General features: G+C 44.2%; 1 protein-coding gene and 1 pseudogene across 3 annotated transcripts in view; one reads left to right on the forward strand and one right to left on the reverse strand.

Annotated features, from left to right (window-relative positions):
- Window positions 1-19,864, reverse strand: part of PDE1C (phosphodiesterase 1C) — a 625,988-nt gene that overhangs the window by 458,023 nt on the left and 148,101 nt on the right. The gene's annotated exons all lie outside the window — the stretch shown is intronic.
- LOC114200203 (protein CEBPZOS pseudogene) lies at window positions 6,718-7,116 on the forward strand (annotated as a pseudogene).

Genomic DNA, 19,864 nt, shown 5'->3' on the forward strand with positions numbered 1-19,864 from the left:
AGCTACCAGCGGACTCCCTAACCGTCTTCTATCCTCCCTAGGTAGAAAATAGGGACAAGGGAATAGCAACAGGAATCAAATTCACGGGCGCCTGGGTGGCTCAGTTGGTTAAGCGACTGCCTTCAGCTCAGGTCATGATCCTGGAGTCCCAGGATCGAGTCCCGCGTCGGGCTCCCTGCTCAGTGGGGAGTCTGCTTCTCCCTCTGACCCTCCCCCCTCTCATGCTCTCTCTCTATCTCATTCTCTCAAATAAATAAAATCTTTAAAAAAAAAAAAGAATCAAATTCACGTTAGCATGAGAAGCACAACAACTCAGAAAAACAGCCCCAGGAGGCCTATTCTCTTTAACGGGTGAGGAAACTGACATTCCAAGAGATCAAGGGACTTGTCCAAGATCAGACCAGAGCTAAGCAGCAGAGTCAGAAACGTCATCCGTGTCTCCAGCTCCGAGCCCAGCATTCTCAGGAAAAGGGATGCAGTCAATCTCTTTAACTCCCACATTATGGGGTATCAAGGGGGAACTAAAGTGTCTGGCTTCCTTTTCCGCCGCTGGGTTTGATAAATATCAATGCCTGACAACCCCAGGATCCATTTTGAGCACAAAAATGTAAAAGCGCTGAGTTAAGAAGGCTTCTGATGCCCAGTCTGACGTATTATCAAAGCCTGCGGTGGGCGGGGCAGGGGAGGCTGGAGGGGAAGGGTGGATGGGTACATGGGAGAGTCCCTGCCAGCTTACATTGCACATCAAAGAATAGGGCCACAACATGTATAATTCACAAAGATAACTGAGTTAAATACTTATATAAAACATGTTATTGGGGTTGCTTAAGATGAGAAATGCTCGCTATAGAATAACTAAGGACCAGACTAAGTACAGCTCATCCATTACCTAATTTTATCTTCACAGCAACTCTCTGAGGATCCTGCTATATTTTCCCATTTTCCAGATGTGGAAACTGAGTCTTTGAGAACTTACGTAAATCGCCTGAGATGAAACAACTAGTGAGGGGCAGATTTGGAAATTGAATCCAGTGTTACCTTACTCCAGAGCCAGTGCTCCTAACCCTTGTGCTGTCCATCACACTTTCAACACCTGAGTGTTAGTACTGTTTGCTGAGCCCGACTACCACCCAGACCTGGTGGGAGAGGCCCTTGTCTCCTCCCCACTTGGCCTCAAGTTAGCAGCTCGCAGAGGAATGCACCCTGCTCTCCTGTTCCTTAAACAGAACAGAGCTCTGCAATCCAGCTAGAATTTGTGCCCAAACAACATAAAAGACATCACCACCCTTCAGCCTGTTCCTTTTCCCCCTTCTATATTCAGAGATGCTCGGCATCGCCTCATTATACCTTCCGGGCCAATTTGGGTGTCAAATCGACTCTGAATCAAGCTCTCGCATAAAAGAAAATAAAACCAATTTGTAGTGATGACTCACCAGGGCTGATAATTTGAGAGTGGCAGGGATGGTGCACCTCCCAGGCCCTTCTCTCCTAGCGTAATGGGCAAATCCTTACAGAGGGCAAGGCTTGCCTGCCAGAGGGCAGAACGGCTCACTGGCTCACTCAGCCCAGGGTGCAATGAAACACAGACAGAAGGAAAATCATACAAGCCTTTGCCAGCCTGAGAAGACGCTTGGGAAACATATCTCCTTTACTTATTTTTTTTTTTAATTTGGAGGAATCTGGGTCATGTGGGAAGACTCATGCAATGTATTTCTTTCTTCCCTGGTCCTGATTTTATACATTTGTTTATTTACCTATATCCTACCTTGTTCCACAAATGATATTCTATTTCTATTTTGCTGTATGCACCAATCCTTTATGGAACAAAGTGGGATATTAAGAAAAAGTGAAATTTATTATTTCAATCACTTCCTTGCTTCCTTCTCTTGATCCCTCTTTCCAAGTTGTCGGGTTTCAAACTGACTTTTCACGGTTTCAAACTGACTTTTCACGGTTTCCTGTGACTTAGAGCAAACAACTGATTAACCTCTGCTGAGTAACCCCTGAGCCCCCTCCTCCCCATTGCTGTGCTGGATGCAAGGATGGACCTTGGGTGGCCAGGAGTCCAGCTGAAACCAAAAGGCTGGGCACGGAGCTTCCTGACACGGATTATTAGAGTTGTTGCAATATGAATGTATCACGGTGCCTGGTATTTCTGTGGAAACCACCTGGCCAAGGTACGAGGCCCTGACCTCACAGAGCCTGAGGCCGAGTTGGGGAAACATAATATTAATACACGACCTGATCCAAAGTCTGTTGAATGCTAAATGAAAGGTCCTTGTTCACAGAAGAACAAGAATCAGAACTGTATGAGATTAAAATCCAATATCAAGCTGTCTGTTCAAACTGTTCACTAATTACAGTTCACTCCAGACAAGGCAAAGAAAAGTACAGAGAAGAGGAAAGACACGAAAATATAGGACACCTCCACATCATGCCAGGCACTGGTAGGAACTTTAGGTCCATAATTTTCATTTAATGTTCACACCAGCCCATGAGGTGAGTATTATTATCCCTATTTTCAGATGAGGGAACTGAGGCTTAGAAAAGGTAAGTAACCTGCCCAAATCAGGGCTAGTAAATGGGAAAGCTGGGCTTGAAACTCAGTTCTGTGAGCTCTTCTCTTTTCTTTGTAGTTCCCACAGCTGGAATGCACATTAAAAGGTGTCCAGTCCAACTCCACACGTCCTGCTTGGATCCCCTATAACATCCCAGACAAGTGGATGGCAAGCTCATGCCTGAATCGCCCCTAGGGATGGGAGCATACCCCCTCTGGAGACAGGCTCCTTCACCTTTAACCTGTCACACAATCTTAGAGGGCTCTTCGTGATGATGAAATCTGAGGGCTCCATCAACATTCGATGACAACTCCTAGCCTCAAGCCCCTTGAGCCCTCTCATCCCCGGACTGACACACCCAGCTCCCTCCTCATTTGACAAAAATAACTGGAGGCCTTCACCCACAAAAGTCAAGTCACTTAAATCATTGCCAAAAAAAAGAGAATATATGTGTTATTTTTTTTAAGATTTTATTTACTTATTTGAGAGAGAGAGAACAAGAGAGAGCACAAGCAGGGAGAAGGGCAGAGGAAGAGGGAAAAGCAGACCCCCCACTGAGCAGAGAGCCCGACGCGGGACTTGATCCTAGGACCCTGAGATCATGACCTGAGCCGAAGGCAGATGCTTAACCGACTGAGCCACCCAAGTGCCCCTATATGTGTTATTTTAAATAAGCCTCAGCAACCGACTGCTTAACAACATTCACCTTCACAATGATCTTCAGGCTAAGCCAGATCCCCATCTTCTCAGGAGATAAAAGGAACCTGGGAACCATCTTCTGGACTGTATAATCAGGAGCTGTCCAAGACCAAGCATTTTCCAGAAGGCTGCTGCCTGAAGCACCTCACCTCAGACTTTACTGTGCATAAAAATCACTTGAGGATCTTGTTAAAATGCAGATTCTGTTTCAATTGATCAGGAGTGGGGCCTGACACTCTGCATTTCAAACAAGCTCCCAGGTGATGCAGATAGTGTGGGTCCCAGAATCCCACTCTGAATAGCAAGGTGTTAAAGGACATAACCCACTTTGAAAAGGAACAGCCAAGCACACTTTCTAAGAGCTCTTTGGAAAGCCCCAGCATGGTTTTGAAAACGCGTACCTATGGAATCTAATGTCAAATTCCCTTGGTTTCTTTCAGCAGTTTTGTGAGAAAGAACTGTTCACAGCATGACTTTGAAACCTACTGAAGGACAGACACTGAGAGTGTATGCACGTGAGAGGGAGAGTCCAAGCAGAATCGGAGAGGGAAGCTCAGACCCCTCCGTGGGCCTGACAAAGAACAGAGCTGAATGAGAAAATCACTCCCCACCCCGAGCATGCCGCCAGCAGGGTGCAAAGCCTAAAATGAGCAAAGAGCTCCCCAGATCCAAGGTAAGAAGTCAACCTCTAGCCAGGACTCGCTGGAGCTGCTCCATCTTCATGCACGCTCCTTGCAGGACCTTGAGCCCCGAAGAGCTAGTGTGCACACTCAGCTCCCGAGCTTGGCTCAGGCATGCACTGCCGGCACTGTTCTGTCCAGCAGCATAGATCATCACGCCCTTACTGACTGGCTGCAGGCTGAGCCGATCAAAGGCATCAAACAAATAAAACTAGACACAGGTCATTGTACCCTTGAACAGGAACTCAGATGCCCACTGGGCTGAGCTCCCCACAGCAGAGGCCGTGTCTGCCCATTTCCCTCCGGACTCATGCAGGGCCTGAACACAGGGCATCACCAGCTGAGTAAAGGGCTAGAGAAGGAGTGGAGGAAGCCAGGTCCGGCCATGAAGCCACAGAAGTGCTGGGACAGAGACCGGCAGGCTGCTAGGAGCTCTCCTCCTCTGCAGACACCAAAGAACCCCACTACCAACCAGCTAAAGGCTGGGTCTTAGCTTGGCAATTTATCTTCTCGGCTGGATGGAAGTTTGGGAACCATTTGGGGGGGGTCACAAATTGGAGGCTCCCTCTCTCGCTGTCTCTCTTTGTGTCAGGTGTACTGAGCTTGGCAAGCAAGTGTCTAAAAGTAAATGATCTGAATTCCCTTGGGAACAGTTCGCCACAGTGGCATGAATCCCTGCTGCTCACACCAGCAGGGCTGCATCCCAGCTGCCTACCTGAGACACGTGCATTACGACTCTCAGACTGCACATGGCCAAGGAGAACTGTGTTTCTCCCAGAAATCTGCTCTTCCCCAGGCTTCCCCATCTCCATCAATGCCACCACCCTCCCTGACACTCCTTTCCCCACCACAGTTGATCAGGACAAAAATGTGTGAAGTTAACCTTATTTCCATTCCTCCCATCATTACCCACAGCCCTTCTGCCAATAAACCCTATAGCCCTTACCTCTAAAACATATCCTAACTCCTGCCACTCCTTCTAGCTCCTCTCCTAAAACTCTGGCACAAGCATCAAGGGCCCTTTGTTTAGAGGACCCCAACATCATCCCAGGGTCTCCCACTCCACTCTCACCCCTTCTCCGCCTGCCACCAGTCCATCAGACTGCATGGCTTCCCTGCTTAAATCGCTCCAGCGCTTCTCACCGTGTTCAAATCACTGCCTACACGTCCCTCCCTGATCTGACCTCCTCTCTTCTCCTTGTCTGCTAGTTGACTAAGCTGCAGCTACACTAGCCTCCTTTCTCCTTCCCAAAGCCACCAGAACCTATTCCCATGTCAGTGCCTTTTCCCTTGCTCCTCCTGCTTGGAATGCTATGCTCCTGGTAACAAGGATTCCAATAGTATCGGCTCCCCTTCCAGGCCTTTCCATGTCCAGGTGCCAGTCTAAGCATTTTACATGTGCTAACTTACGCAGTTCTCTTCACGGCCCTTGGGGGTCGTGCTATCGTTATTCCCACTTAATAGATGAGGTACTTGAGGCATAGGGAGGTTAGGTCACCTCCCTGAGGCCACAGAGCTGGTAAATGGCAGAACCAGATTCATTACTGTGCAGTCTAGTTCCAGGGCCTTGCTCTGGAGCCACCACATACCCTGCCTCTTACAGATCTCATCCCTTGCACAGAAGCCCCCTCACCTTTCAGGTCTCAACCCAAATGGCAGGGCCCCAGAGCCTTCTCTGACCATCATCTTCTCTCAAGCACCTGTCAGTATCTGGAATTAAAACACTTCTCCATCACAGACATGGACACAAGAAGGTATTAGCTCCCTGAAGGCAAGCTTCCAGCAGCCTTATGCTCTGTATGCCCAGAACTCAGAATAGTGCCTGGCACAAAGTCCCCTCAACAAATATGAACCAGCCTACTGCTTGGCTTATGTTACCGTCTGGCCTCTGAAGGCTTCTGAGTTTTCACTTTTCCATCTTGTCCTATCTTGTATATTATCTGTAGTCTCCCCATGGCCTGCTCCACAGGACAGAGTCCATGCCCGGATGCCAATGCACAATGTGGCCCCAGCCCCCTGCTCTGGCCTCAGCCCCCACCATTCCCCACACACCCCTGCACACCAGCCATCCTGAGCTCTCCACCTGTGGGTCCTACTCTGGACGCTTTTCTACCCCAGGCCTTTATTCATGCCCTCCCTTGACTTTCATGTCCTTCTCCACTTTTTCCAACTAATGAATGCCCACTCACACAACAGGGACCAAATGCAACCGCCCCCAGTGAAAAAGTCCCTCTGTGATCCTGCTGCTGTTCTCCTGACACCAGTTTTCTGTCACAGCAGGTGGAGAGACTGCAGGCTTTAGAGTCAGATGGACCTCACCTGGAATCCTGGCTTCTCTGCCGTGTTACCAAACCTCTCCAAGTCATTTTGCTCATGTGCACTTTTAAGTCACAATACTTACCTCTAAAGGCTGTCAGGGTGGAAGATGAAATCTGGGGAACACTCAGCACCATCTTAGCACACGATCACGATGAGATGCTCAACAAAAGGTAGATGATAGTGTCAGCGTCATTTCTTTAGGGTCTACCTTTCCAACAATATGTGTGTTCCATGAAAGTAGGGACATGCTCTTAATCTCCTTTTTATCTTCACAGCTAAGTGCACGCATGACACATGAATCTCAGTAACCATCTACTGCAGAAATGCATGAATTTGTATCTTGGGATTCTGGTTCCAGATAACTCTGGAATCACAGGAGGTCAAAACCTTGCTCTGGTCCTTTCGTTTTAGTACTAATAAGGAAAAAAAACTGAGAGATAGCTGCGTGTAAGCACCTCAGGATGGCCTGCACTATGGAAACAGTGGCAAAGATCTTTAAAGGAGTTTTAGTAGTTGAACTCTTGGGTGTTTTTGGAGCATATTTTTTGTTTTATCAGATGAACACAAGCCAAGATTTCAGGCAAACAATGAGCAAGAAATTTCCCTTCATCTTGGAAGTTTATTACAAATCCATTGAACAGTCTGGAATGTATGGAGTCAGAAAGCAAGATCAAGAAAAATGACTGAATAGCAAAAATTAGGACCAGTCATCGTGTTCAGCCTCCCATCTAAGCCGTTTGAGACCTTTGTGAGGGAGAAGAAAGATGAGCACACCACATTGCAGACTCCTGGCCCCACAGAACAAAACAGGAACTTCTGGTCTGCCATGGCTCACAGTCATTTCCCATCCACTAGGCAAATCCCCTGCTTTTGTTTGTTGCTTTCCTTTGGCATTTATTATTAAAGACTACTGTTTACAAATAAAAGACTAGGAGAAGAAAAAAAAACTGAGAGATGGACGAAAACTGTGCATACAGGATCTTACGTTAGAAAAACTGACTTAGAAAAGGGGGCGAGGAGGACCCAGCTGCGGTGTCTGGAAGGAGGTGGAAGAGGACAAGCTGGAGATGAAGAGCACTCCCAGGGAGCTGGCCATCGGAGGCCAACTTTATTAATTAAGAAAAAACTATTAAAACATACTACAGTCTACTGGTCAACCAGCAAGAGATGAAGCATTAAGAGCAAACTGATCGTTATCCATTTTCAGAGAGGGCAGTTGCGATGCATCAGTTGCATGTAATACCCAGTGCTCATGACACCAAGTGCCCTCCTTAATGCTCATCACCCGTTACCCCATCCCTCCACCCACCTCTCCTCCAGCAACCCTCAGTTTGTTTCCTATACAATTCCCTCTTTCTCTTCCCAGCACACACACCGATCTCACATCCCCTGACTGCCTACAGGATCGTAGCAGTTTTTACCTTCTCCCTCTTAAGGTTTTTCTGCTAATGAGTTTGGAGTCTAGCTAAGGATTGTAATGAGCACTATGACAGAAAATTCCAGGGTACTCTTAGAGAGAGGAAGGTTGTAGGGGTGCATATTTTAGATTAGGGAGCAGAGTAGGACTCCCTGACGAAATTAAATATAAGCTCATCTCTTCATGGTGAGATTTGAAAAAATACACTGCCTTAGCATCTCCACCATTCCCTCAGCCGGCCTCTGCACAGCCCTGCAAAAGGGAACCTCAAAAGAAAGGCCAAAGACAAACACAGCCAATGGGAACAGTTGTGTCTACTCACTTTGGGCAGGGTGTTAGCAAAGCTACCTTATGAGAGTCATTTTCATAGGACTGCAGACCTTGATGTCCACTGTGGTTTATCACTGATAACACGGTATGGAGACAAAGCTCTGCATTTAGGATTCCAGGGCTTGATGTGAATGCCAGCCTCTCTCTGCCTGGTCCTGACTCCCTCATTCAGCCTCTCAGGGCCAGAGCTGCTTCTAGAACACAGCTTTAAAAGCAGGATACATGTCCTGCCTTCCTCACATTGTTGTTTTAAGAAAAGGCTAAATGAGCTACCTCATAAGAAAACACTCTGTAATTTATAAAGGGATGAGGCTTTCCACAGGATTTCTGTTCACACTGTGAAATTTTATATTTCAACTAATACAGAAAATTTCAATGTTTTACTCCCCTGGACAAACACTGTGATCCTTTTATTTATCTCTCTATGTGCTATGAACCGAATGTTTGTGTGCTATGAACTGAATGTGTCTCCCCAAAATTCATACACTGAAGCCCTAATATGATGGTACTCAGAGGTGGGGTCTTCGGGAAGTGATTGGGTCATGAGGGTAGAGCCCCCATGATGGGATTAGTTCCCTTACAAAAAGAGGAAGAGAGATCGCCCCCTCTCTTTCTTGGCCATGTGAGGATACAAGAAGGCAGCCATCTACTAGTCAGGAACTGGGCCCTCACCAAGAACTGGACCCACTGGTGTCTTGATCTTGGACTGCTAGGCCTCCAGAACTGTGAGAAACAAATGACAAATGTCTGTTGTTTAAAGCCCCCAGTCTATGGTATTTTTGTTATAGAAACCCAAGCAGACTAAGACTAAGAGATCGTATTTTTTTAATTAATTTATTTATTTTTAATGAATTAATTTACTTATTTATTAATTTATTATTTATTTTAGAGAGAGAGAGCATGAGTGGGGAAAGGAAGAGAGGGGGAGAGAGAGAATCTCAAGCAGACTCCCTGCTAAGCATGGAGCCCTAATGTGGGGCTTGATCCCAGGACCCTGAGATCATGACCTGAGCTGAAACCAAGAGTCAGATTTTTAACCAACTGAGTCACCCAGGTGCCCCCAGAGTCCGTATTTAAAATAAGTAGATATGATTAGTACAACAAAGATTAGAAGTGCAGCCAGGTGAGAAGATGAAGGGGGCCTGATGTGCAAATTGACACAGGATGGTCAGGTAGGGCCTCTGATGAGGAGATCTGAGCAGGCACCCACAGGAAGTGGGGATGTCCAGAGAAAAGCACAGCAGGCTGAGAGGGCAGCAAATGCAAAGGCCCTAACGTGTAAGGTGATGGCAAGAATGCACATTGCCATGCCCAGCACATAATAAGCATGCAATAAGCAAGAGCTATGTGATAATGACTACCATTCTCACTGAGGCCAAAACAGCCAGTTTCTATTGGTGAATGAGCCGAAGCCAAGGAAACCCAAGGCACCACAATGCTAGTTAGGTCCCCATTGGATCACAGCCTCCAAGTCAGAATTCAACTGTGGGGGCTCTTATCCTGCTGCTACTGAAAAGAGCCACATGGGGGCAGAGGCCGTTAAAGAGTAGTACCTGCACAGGAGGGTGGCGGATTCACTCTATTTTGTCCTCGATTGGATCCTACCTCTTCCACACTTGCCCTCTCCCTGGCCCCAAACACAGCCTCTGAGGAGAAGAGGTCGCTGCAGGCGTCAGATCACACAGTCACTCAGCTCCCACGAGTTGAACCCCTAGTGTGCGTTCAGCTCTGGGCCAGGCACTGGGGACACAGAGCTGCATTGAGGTGAGATCTTTGCTCCCGGGGTGCTCACTATTTGGTGGGGAGCAAGGGGTGGAGAAAAAACTGGTTGAAGCAGCACCAGGGTGGACCTCAGTGCAAAGTGCCCCGAAGCACAGAGGAGAGAACATTCTTAGGGAAACCCACCTTGCCTCCCCACCCCAGGCTACATGAGGACCCCTCATCATATGTTCTCATTGAACCCCCTTCCTTTCCTTCCTTTCTTTCACAGCATTTATGAAAATTGTAATGGAATCATGATTTGGGGGATTAATATCTATCTCCCCTGCTAGACTGTGGGCCCCATGAGGCAGGGACCTTGTCTGTCCTGTTCACAGCCACATTCCCAGCACCTAACACAGGGCTGGCATGTGGCTGGGGCACAGGAAGACACCATAAATAAATGAATGTGGTGGAACACCAAAACACTGAATTCTGTTATGCAAACACGCTATCAGCCTCCAAGATGGTTCCCCGGAGCCTCGCCTCCTCATGCTCACACCGTTGTGTGTTCCCTTCCCACAGCACATCAGGACTGACCACACGATGAACAGATTACTGTAAACGGGTGCTGTGTGACTTCCAAGTCCTGGCCATAAAACATCGCTACTCACACCTGGCTCTCTCATGGATCCTTTACTCTGGGGCAGTCAGACAGTCAAGCCATGAGGATCCTCAAGCAACCCTATGGAGAGCTCCACACGGTGGAGAACTGAGCCCTCCCGCCAAAAGCCAACATCAACTGGTCAGTCATGTGAGTGAGCCACATGGAAGCAGGTCATCCAGCCCCAGTGAAGTCTTCAGAGGACTATAATCCCAGCTGATGTCTTGAATGTGGCCTCATAAGAGACTGTGGGCCAAAACCCACCGAGCTAAGCTGCTCTCTTCCTCTTCTTATAAGGACACTAATCCAGGGTGCCTGGGTGGCTCAGTTGTTAAGCATCTGTCTTCGGCTCCGGTCACGGTCCTGGGGTCCTGGGATCAAGCCCCACATCACACTCCCTGCTCAGAGGGAAGCCTGCTTCTCCCTCTCACACTCCCCGTTTGTGTTCTGTCTCTCGCTGTCTTTGTGTCAAATAAATAAAATCTTAAAAAAAAAAAAAAATAAGGACACTAATCCAACCACGGGGTCTACACTCTCATGACTTAATTACCTCCCAAAGATGCACCTCCAAATACCATCACTTTGGGCTTCAGCATATGATTTTGGGGGGACAAAAGTGGCAGTCTCCAAATTCAAAGGCAGGAGGAATTAACACCAGAGCTGGCGTTCTTCCCAACACATCTGTTAGGAGAAATCCATGACTCCTCAACCAGGGGCCACAGTGACCTCCATCTCAGCTCCCCTGACTCAGTGAGTAACTCAGTGCTTCTGCCCTGACTACCAGGTGGAACAAGACGAGGCATGAACAGCCTGTGTCTCTCCCTCTCCAGGGCCACCCTCGGCCAGGAGAAATTCCTCATAGTCTGTGCCACTCTTACTTTCTGGCCTAGTCTCTCTTGAGCCTTCCTACTGCCTGGCAACAGTGACACTACTCTGTGCCTAGGTGATCACCCTGCCACTGGGGAGCCCCCCTTCCCTCTTGCAGGACAAACAGAGGGAGCATCCCAAGGCATCCTGGAATGAATACCCAAGACAGTGCAGAATCTGAAGCAAACTGACAGGATGTGATTCCAAGCTCCAAACCCACCCTGGAAACACCAGGCCACCACTAGGCTGCTCTTTTGGAAGAGGGAGGTGCCTTGGGCCCTGAAGCCCACATCTCAGGAAGATTGTTCCTGGAAAAATAAAAAGGAAATTTATACTTCCAGGGTAACTACTCTGTACGAGCCATGGGCATTTGACACATATGTCTATCCTCACCATTACCCTGTAAGACAGGCATCACTATCCTCTTTTTTCAGATGAGTAAACAGAGGTCCAAAGAGATTAAATAAATGGCCCAAGGACACAGACAACAGTTGTGTATAACTGGACAGGTTATGTACTGCATAATTCTAGGGAGCAGAAAAAAGTGACTTCAGAAGGGGTACAGTTTTCCAACTTGTACAAAGGTACATACGGTCCTATTAGATAACCACCAACCTTCTGGTCAGTAGTGGTTTGATCCTACATCTGTCTGACTCCAAAGCCCTTGCTCTCCCCCCACCAGACCTCTATACCTTCTTTGGGATAGCTTCAAGCATTTCCACATCAAATTCCTCACAGTTCAACCGGCAAAGATGGCGCCACAGACCTCTAGACCATCCCGGCTGGAAAAGATGTTGGTAATCAATAACCTACCTCAAGACCTTCCCTCTGTATTGGAAGAACACAAGGCCCAGAGAAGGGAAGTGAGCCACCCAAGATTATACACCTGGGTTTAGCATAGCTGGGACTTTGCATTCCGTGCAGCTGAAGGTAGGTCTGGCCCCAATATAAAGTTGTTCTAAGAACAACCATAGATGATCAGAGCTATATTATCTAAGCTAGTCATCTCAACTCTTTTTTTTTTTGATGTAGTGTTCCATGATTCATTATTTGCATATAACACGCAGTGCTCCATGCAGAATGCGCCCCCTTTAATACCCATCACCAGGCTAACCCATCCCCCCACCCTCCTCCCCTCTAGAACCCTGAGTTTGTTTTTTGGAGTCCATCGTCTCTCATGGTTCATCTCCCCCTCCGATTTCCCCCCCTCATTCTTCCCCTCCTGCTATCTTCTTCTTCATCTCAACTCTTTTTTGCCTCAGTATCACTTTTTCAGTTTTAGGTGGAGGCAGAGAGTAAAGGCTCTCAAGGAAGTGTCTCTCACCAGACAATTTTCTGAAGTCCAAGCTTAAAAGAGGGCTGGAAAAAAGTGGGAGCTGAAAGGGCCAGAGCTCAGAAGTTTCTCCAGAATAAGCAAGAAGTGCATTCCTCTGCAGGCCTTTCAGGTCCTGGGAGGGAAACCGTTGCTAAGTGGAAGCTTCTAGGCGCTCCCTGGTGGCCCTCCAGGCAGTTGGCATCCACTTTGAAGGGAGAACTCAGATTCTGCACAGGCCTCACTGGGAGCCCCTGAATGCCATGGCGATGGCCCCCAGGCAGCAGCCCAGTTCTGCCTGGGCTCCAGCCAGGGTGACAGGAGGAGCCAAGGGAGAAAGAACACAGGGAGGAAATCCGAGCACTCAATTTGCTGTTCTGTGGAAGATGCCAATTAAAATGTTTCACCCTTCTGAGGCTGCTGTTCGGCCCTGCTCTTGTTGGGCTGCGTCATTAACAGCCCTTTCTGACCACCGCCCTCCCCACAAGGCCTACCCAGTTTCCTTTCCAGCCAATGGAGCCCAAGTTAGATTCAAAGGCATGGTGGCCTTAAAGACCTCTAGAGCCCCAAAGAGCTCCACTTTGACACTGAAGTTCAGGGAGACAGGATGACTGCCTAAGATCACTTAGCTGGTCTGTCCTGGCTCAACCGCATTCATAAGATGACATTTTAAATATCACTGAAAATGGTCCTTCCCACCTTATGTGAACCTGGTCCACACATTTTCCTACATGAGTCACTGAGACTGCCCCTGTAGACAGCTGGTTCGGAACCACGCAGGAGGAAGACCCAGGACTCCAGGCTCCTAGCTTCCACACCTTGCACAGCCCAGGAAAGGACAGGCTACTGAATTACCTGCAAACTGATACTCAAGAAACTGTCGCACAACATCTGGAAAAGGGGTCTAGTGACCACTAACAGATGTCTCTGCACAGCTATCTTCTCGTTCGGCCTCTTCCTTCATACTAAGAGTCCAATTTTTGTAAAGTAAAGACCAACTTACTGCTTCACAGGAGCTGAGTAAATCTTAAAGCTGGCATGTGGGAATATTTATGTAAAAGAGAAAGAGAGTATGGGAAAATTGAATATTTCCATGATGTTACTAACATGAACATGAACATAGGTGAAATGATAGTAAGTAAACACCAGACCCAACACCAGTTAGCAAACTGAAAGCAAAAATGTACTTTTTTATTATAAAGCTTAGACAAATTATGCTTATCACACAACTATAAGAATATTAGAGAATCTAGTAATCTAATAATCTCTCTCTTTTAGAAATACTAGGAGATTATATAAGAAAACAAAAATATCACCTCAACAGATGAAGGGGAAGTCTTTGAAAAAAACTCAAGGCTTACCTATGATTAAGAGAAAACAAATAAAAACAAAACAAAAAGGATGAGGTCTCTTTCCAAATAGGATGGAATAAGCACATTCCACCCTATCTCTCCCACTGAACGCAGCTATGAAACCTGAGTAAAATGCATGGAGTACCTATTTGAGGATGCTGAAAGTAAACAGTAGCAGGCAGATTAAAAGAAATAACAATTCAAAGTACCACCAAGCCAGTGGTAAATTTTCTGGGTTTTCTTCTATTTCTCTTCTTTTGTCCTCTGGCCATGCCTCAAGGCAGTCAAGTGGATATCAAAATGAATAAAGAGTAGACATCACCATAAAAAAAGAGAACTCCAGGTGAATACTTCCAGGACTGGAACAAGAGTGGGAAATGAGTCTTCTAAAAGTCTGAGTCCGGGAAATCCATGTATTTTTTTTTTTTCATTTTCTGTATTCTATTGTATGTCAGCCCCTAGACACCCACAAGCCTTTACAACTCTAAAGGAGGAATATCTTCTCTGATCAAAGGATCTGTGGTCCCAAGAGAGTGATAAAACCCCCACTGCATTATTTTTCTCTCTCCATCTTCCTGCCCCTTGGCCTGGGATTCAGGTACAATCATGGGAAGTGAGTAGTAGAGAAACTTAAATAAAGTTCCAACTTTCTAGCCAGAGACCTAAAAGGGGAGCCTAAAGAAGCCATAACATATAAGGGGAATTGTGGAGAAAGAGAAGTTCAGGAAAACAAACCAGTGAAAGCTATATGACCTTCCAGGCTCACTTATGAGCAGTGCATGTATGAATCTGACTCTTAACAGAATAGCATAGACCTTAAAAGCTGAGCTGAACTAATCGACCAGTACCCAACACAGACTGACTCCTGAGTGGTACACATGGGACGGATCTGAGTAACACTGTCAAGGCTTGGAAACAGAGCTGATATTCTAATCACAACCCACAGAAGGCAAGTCAGAACTTTCAGTCTGAACACATCTTGGTTCCAGCTGCCAAAACAAAATTATTCAAATTCTCCATATGATTTAAGTAAGACCCAAAGTCTCATCACACAATATTCTAATGTTTAGGACAAAATTCAAAAATTTATCTGGATATGAAGAACCATACATGAGTAAAGACAATTAACAGATATCAATGTTGCAATGACAAATTGTTGGAATTATCTGGTAAAAATTTTAAAGCAGCTATTATGAAAATTCTCCAACAAGTAAGGACAAATACTGTTGAAATAATGGAAAGATAGTCTCAGTAAAACAATGTAGAGAAAAAGAATGAGAGACTAAAAAATATTCAAATAATGCAAAAGTAAGCAGAAAACAGGAAACAAAAACAGAGGAAACAAAATAAATAATAAAATAGATTTAAACTCAAACATATCAATAATACATTAAATGCAAAAAGTCTAAATACACCAATTAAAAGACAGAGATTGTTAGAATGGATTTTTTAAATATTTTATTTATTTATTTTAGAGAGAGATAGAGTGAGAGAGCACCAGTGAGGGGAGGGGCAGAGGGAGAGGGAGAATCCCAAGCAGACTCCACGACAAGCACAGAGCCCAACATGGGGCTCGATCTCAGGACCTCAAGATCATGACCAGAGCGAAAACCAAGAGTTGTACGCTTAACTGACTGAGCCACCCAGGTGCCCCAGAATGGATTTTTAAAAGAGCCCAATTACATGAGGTCTACAAGAAACTCATTTTAAATGTAATGGTATAGAAAGGTTAAAATCAAAAGGGTGAGAAAAGATATAGCCCATGAAAAAACTGATCAAAATAAAGAAGGAGCAGTTGTATTACTCAGACAAAACAGACTTCATAAAAAGAAAATGACCAGAGATAAAGAAGAACATTAGCATAAAGACAAACATATAGACAAATGGAACAGAATGGTAAACCCAGAAATAAATCCATGAATATACAATCAACTGATTTTTGACAATAGTGCCAAGCATATGCAATAGAAAAAAGACAGCCTGTTCAATAAATGGTGTTGGGAAAACTAGAAATCCATAGGCAAAAGAATGAAATTGGATCCTTACCTTACACCATTCACAAAAATCAACACATAAGGAATTAAAGACTTAGAGGTAAGACCTGAAACCATGAAACTCCTAGAAGAAATCATAGGGGAAAAGCTTCTTGAAATTGGTCTTGGCAATGATTTCTTGATATGACACCAAAAGTACAGGCAACAGGGGCACTTAGGTGGCTCAGTCAGTGAAGTATCCAACTCTTGATTTGGGCTCAGGTCATGATCTCAGGGTCCTGGGATACAGCCTCACATTGGGCTCCTCACTCAGCAGGGAGTCTGCTTGTGATTCTCTCCCTCTCCCTCTGCCCTTCCCCCCACTCACACGTTCTCTCTCTCTCTCTCAAATAATCTTTTTTTATTTTATTTTATTATGTTATGTTAATCACAATACATTACATCATTAGTTTTCGATGTAGTGTTCCATGATTCATTGTTTGCATATAACACCCAGTGCTCCATTCAATACGTGTCCTCTTTAATCCCCATCACCAGGCTAACCCATCCCCCCATCCCCCTCCCCTCTAGAGCCCTCAGTTTGTTTCTCAGACTCCATAGTCCCTCATGGTTCGTCTCCCCCTCCGATTTCCCCCCCTTCATTTTTCCCTTCCTGTTATCTTCTTCTTTTTTTTTTTAAATATATAATGTATTATTATTTGGTTCAGAGGCACAGGTCTGTGATTCAACAGTCTTAGACAATTCACAGCGTTCACCATAGCACATACCCTCCCCAATGTCTATCACCCAGCCACCCCATCCCTCCCACCCCCCACCACTCCAGCAACCCTCAGTTTGTTTCCTGAGATTAAGAATTCCTCATATCAGTGAGATCATATGATACATGTCTTTCTCTGATTGACTTATTTCACTCAAATAATCTTTTTTAAAAATTAACTTTATTTTTTTAAAAAAGGAATATTTGCAAATGACACATCCAAAAAAAGACTTGTATTTAGAATATATTAAAAAAACTCTCAAAACTGAGTAGTAAGTTGTTGGTGGGAATGCAAAATGGTACAGCCACTAAGGAAAAGTCTGGTGGTTCCTCATAAAGTTAAACAGAGTTCCCACATGACCCAGCAATTCCACTCCAAAGGTATATACCGAAAAGAACTTAAAGCAGGGACTCAGATACTTGTACACCAATATTCATAGTAGCATTATTCCCAAGAGCCAAAAGGTGGAAACAACCCAATTATTCATCTGTTGATAGATCAACAGAATGTAGAATATCCATACAGTGGGATATTATTCATTCATAAAAAGTAATGAAAATTCTGATACAGGGCACAACATGTATATACCCTAAAAACTATATAACTTGAAAATTATGCTAAGTAATAAACCCAGACACAAAAGGACAAATGTTGTATAATTCCACTCATATGAGGTACCTAGAATAGGCAAATTCATAAAGATAGGAAGGAGAATAAAGGCTACCCAGAGCTAGGAGGAGCAGGGAATGGGGAGTTATTATTTAAAGATTTTTTTTATTTATTTGCCAGAGAGAGAGCACAAACAGGGGGAGTGGCAGGCAGAAGGAGAAGCAGGCTCCCTGCCCAGCCAAGAGCCTGATGCAGGACTCTATCCCAGGACCCTGGGATCATGACCTAAGCCAAAGGCAGATGCTTAAAATACTAAGCCACCCAGGTGTTCTGGGGAGTTATTATTTAATGAATAAAATTTCTGTCTGGGATGATGAAAAAGTTCTGGAAATGGATAGTAATTATGGTTGCATAACATTGTGAAGTGTACTTAATGACACTGAGTTGTAAACTTAAAATTGATTAAAATGGTAAATTTTTTGTTATGTAAATTTTACCACGATTTTAAAAACTCAATAGTAAGAAAAGGAACAACACAAAAAATTGGGCAAAAGACTTAGACATTTCACTGAAAACAATATATAGCAGGCCTACAAAGCACACAAAAAAGATGGTCAACATCATTAGCCATCAGGGAAATTCAATTAAAACCATTATGAGATAGATACCACTACGCACCTCTTAGGAGGACTAAGATGGCTAAAATAAAAAATTTTGACAACACCAGATACTAGTGAGGTTGCAGAACACTGAAACTCTCAAAGATTGCTGGTGAGAATGTAAAATGGTTCTGGAGAACATTCTGGCAGTTTCTTATAAAGTTATACATACACTCACTATAAGTATTTTACCTAAAGGAACAAAAATTTACGTCACACAAAACCCGTACACAAATGTTTATGGCAGCTCTATTCATAATCATCAAAAACCAGAAACGACCCAAATGCCCCTCAGTGAGTAAATGGACAGACTGTTAGACCATACAACAGAATACTGCTCAGCCATACAAAGCAGCAAGCTACTGATACACACAACTTCGATGCAACTCACATGCATTCTGCTGAGTGAAAAAAGCCAGGCTCAACAGGATATATATATACTATATGATTCCATTTGTGTAGCATCCTCAAAAAGAATTAAATTATATGACAGAGAAGAGATTAGTGGTTGCCAGAGGTTAGGGGTAGAGAGAAGGTTTAACTACAAAAGGATAGCAGAAGGGCTTGGGGGGGTGATAGAACTGTTCTATACCCTCACTGTAGTGGTGTTTACACAAATCTAAGCACGTGTTAAAATACCTAGAACTATACACCAGAAAAAATTCTGTGTTAATTTAAAAAATCAAAACAAAAAACAAAAATCTCTCAGCAAACTAAAAATTGAAAGGAACTCCCATAACCTGATAAAGAGAATCTATCAGATGCCTACAGCAAACATTCTTCTCAGTGGTGAAGAATAAGAAGGAGTCCCTTGAAAGTCAGGAATGAGATAAGTATACCCACTATCACCGCGTCTGCTCAGCTAGGAGTCCTTACCAGCACAGATTATAATTTTTTACGTAGGAAATCCAAGAAAATTCACAGACAAATAATTAGAACTAGTAAGAGAGTTAAGCAAGTTTGCTGGATTTAAGGTTAACAATAAAAATCTATATTGAATTCCTTTACACCAGCAATAGACATTTAGAAAGTGTAATTTTTCAAATGATATCTTCTACCACAGCACTAAAAATTTACAAGATGCCAAGGACTAAATCTAGTTGAAACGTCAAGACCATTATGGAGAAAATCATAAAATTTTATTAAAAGATATTTAAGTAGGCCAGATCTTTGCCATGTTCATGAATGGGAAAACTCAGCAGCATAAAGATATCTGTTCTCTCCAAATAAAAGTATACATTTTAACTGAATAATTATTTGCAAAGCATTTAGAACAGTGCCTGGCATAGAGTAAGTGATACATAATTGTTGTTGAACAAATAAATCAAAATTCCAACAAGGTTTTTCATAGAACTTGACAAGCATGTTCAAAAATTTTTAAAACAGAACAACAGTCCAAAAATAGCCAAAGCAATCTTGAAGAACAGAGGTAGGAGGAAAGATAATTCTCATCCTACCAGATATTAGCACTTAATTATGGAACCATTAAGAATGCTTTATTGGCCCAGGAGGAGACACAAAGAATAGAATAGAATAGAGTCCTGAAATATTTGCTGTATGGAAACCTGATATATGACAAAAAAGGCACTGTAAATTAGTGGGTGCTGGAACTATTTATTATCCATACTGGAGAAAAATAAAGTCCTAATTCATACCATCTACAACTCTCAACTCCAGGTAAAATAAAGCCCGACACATGAAAAGCAAAACTTTCAAAAGAAAATGTTTTTTCTTCAGGGTAGGAAAGGATTTCTTAAGCAAGATGCAAAAAGCACAAACCACAAAAGAAAAGATTTTTAAAATGATAAAGCATTTTGAAACTTCTGTGTTTCAAAGATTCTATAAATAAAGTGCAATCTAAGTCATCAAGCAAAGTGCTAGTATCCAAACTACACAAAGAACTCTAATAAATCAATACAAAAGCAACAAATAATGTAATAATTTTTTA

Source organism: Eumetopias jubatus, unplaced genomic scaffold (assembly GCF_037043125.1).
Source record: "Eumetopias jubatus isolate StellerSeaLion01/CBP00866 unplaced genomic scaffold, mEumJub1_p1.0 scaffold_14, whole genome shotgun sequence".
Classification (NCBI taxonomy): Eukaryota; Metazoa; Chordata; class Mammalia; order Carnivora; family Otariidae; genus Eumetopias; species Eumetopias jubatus.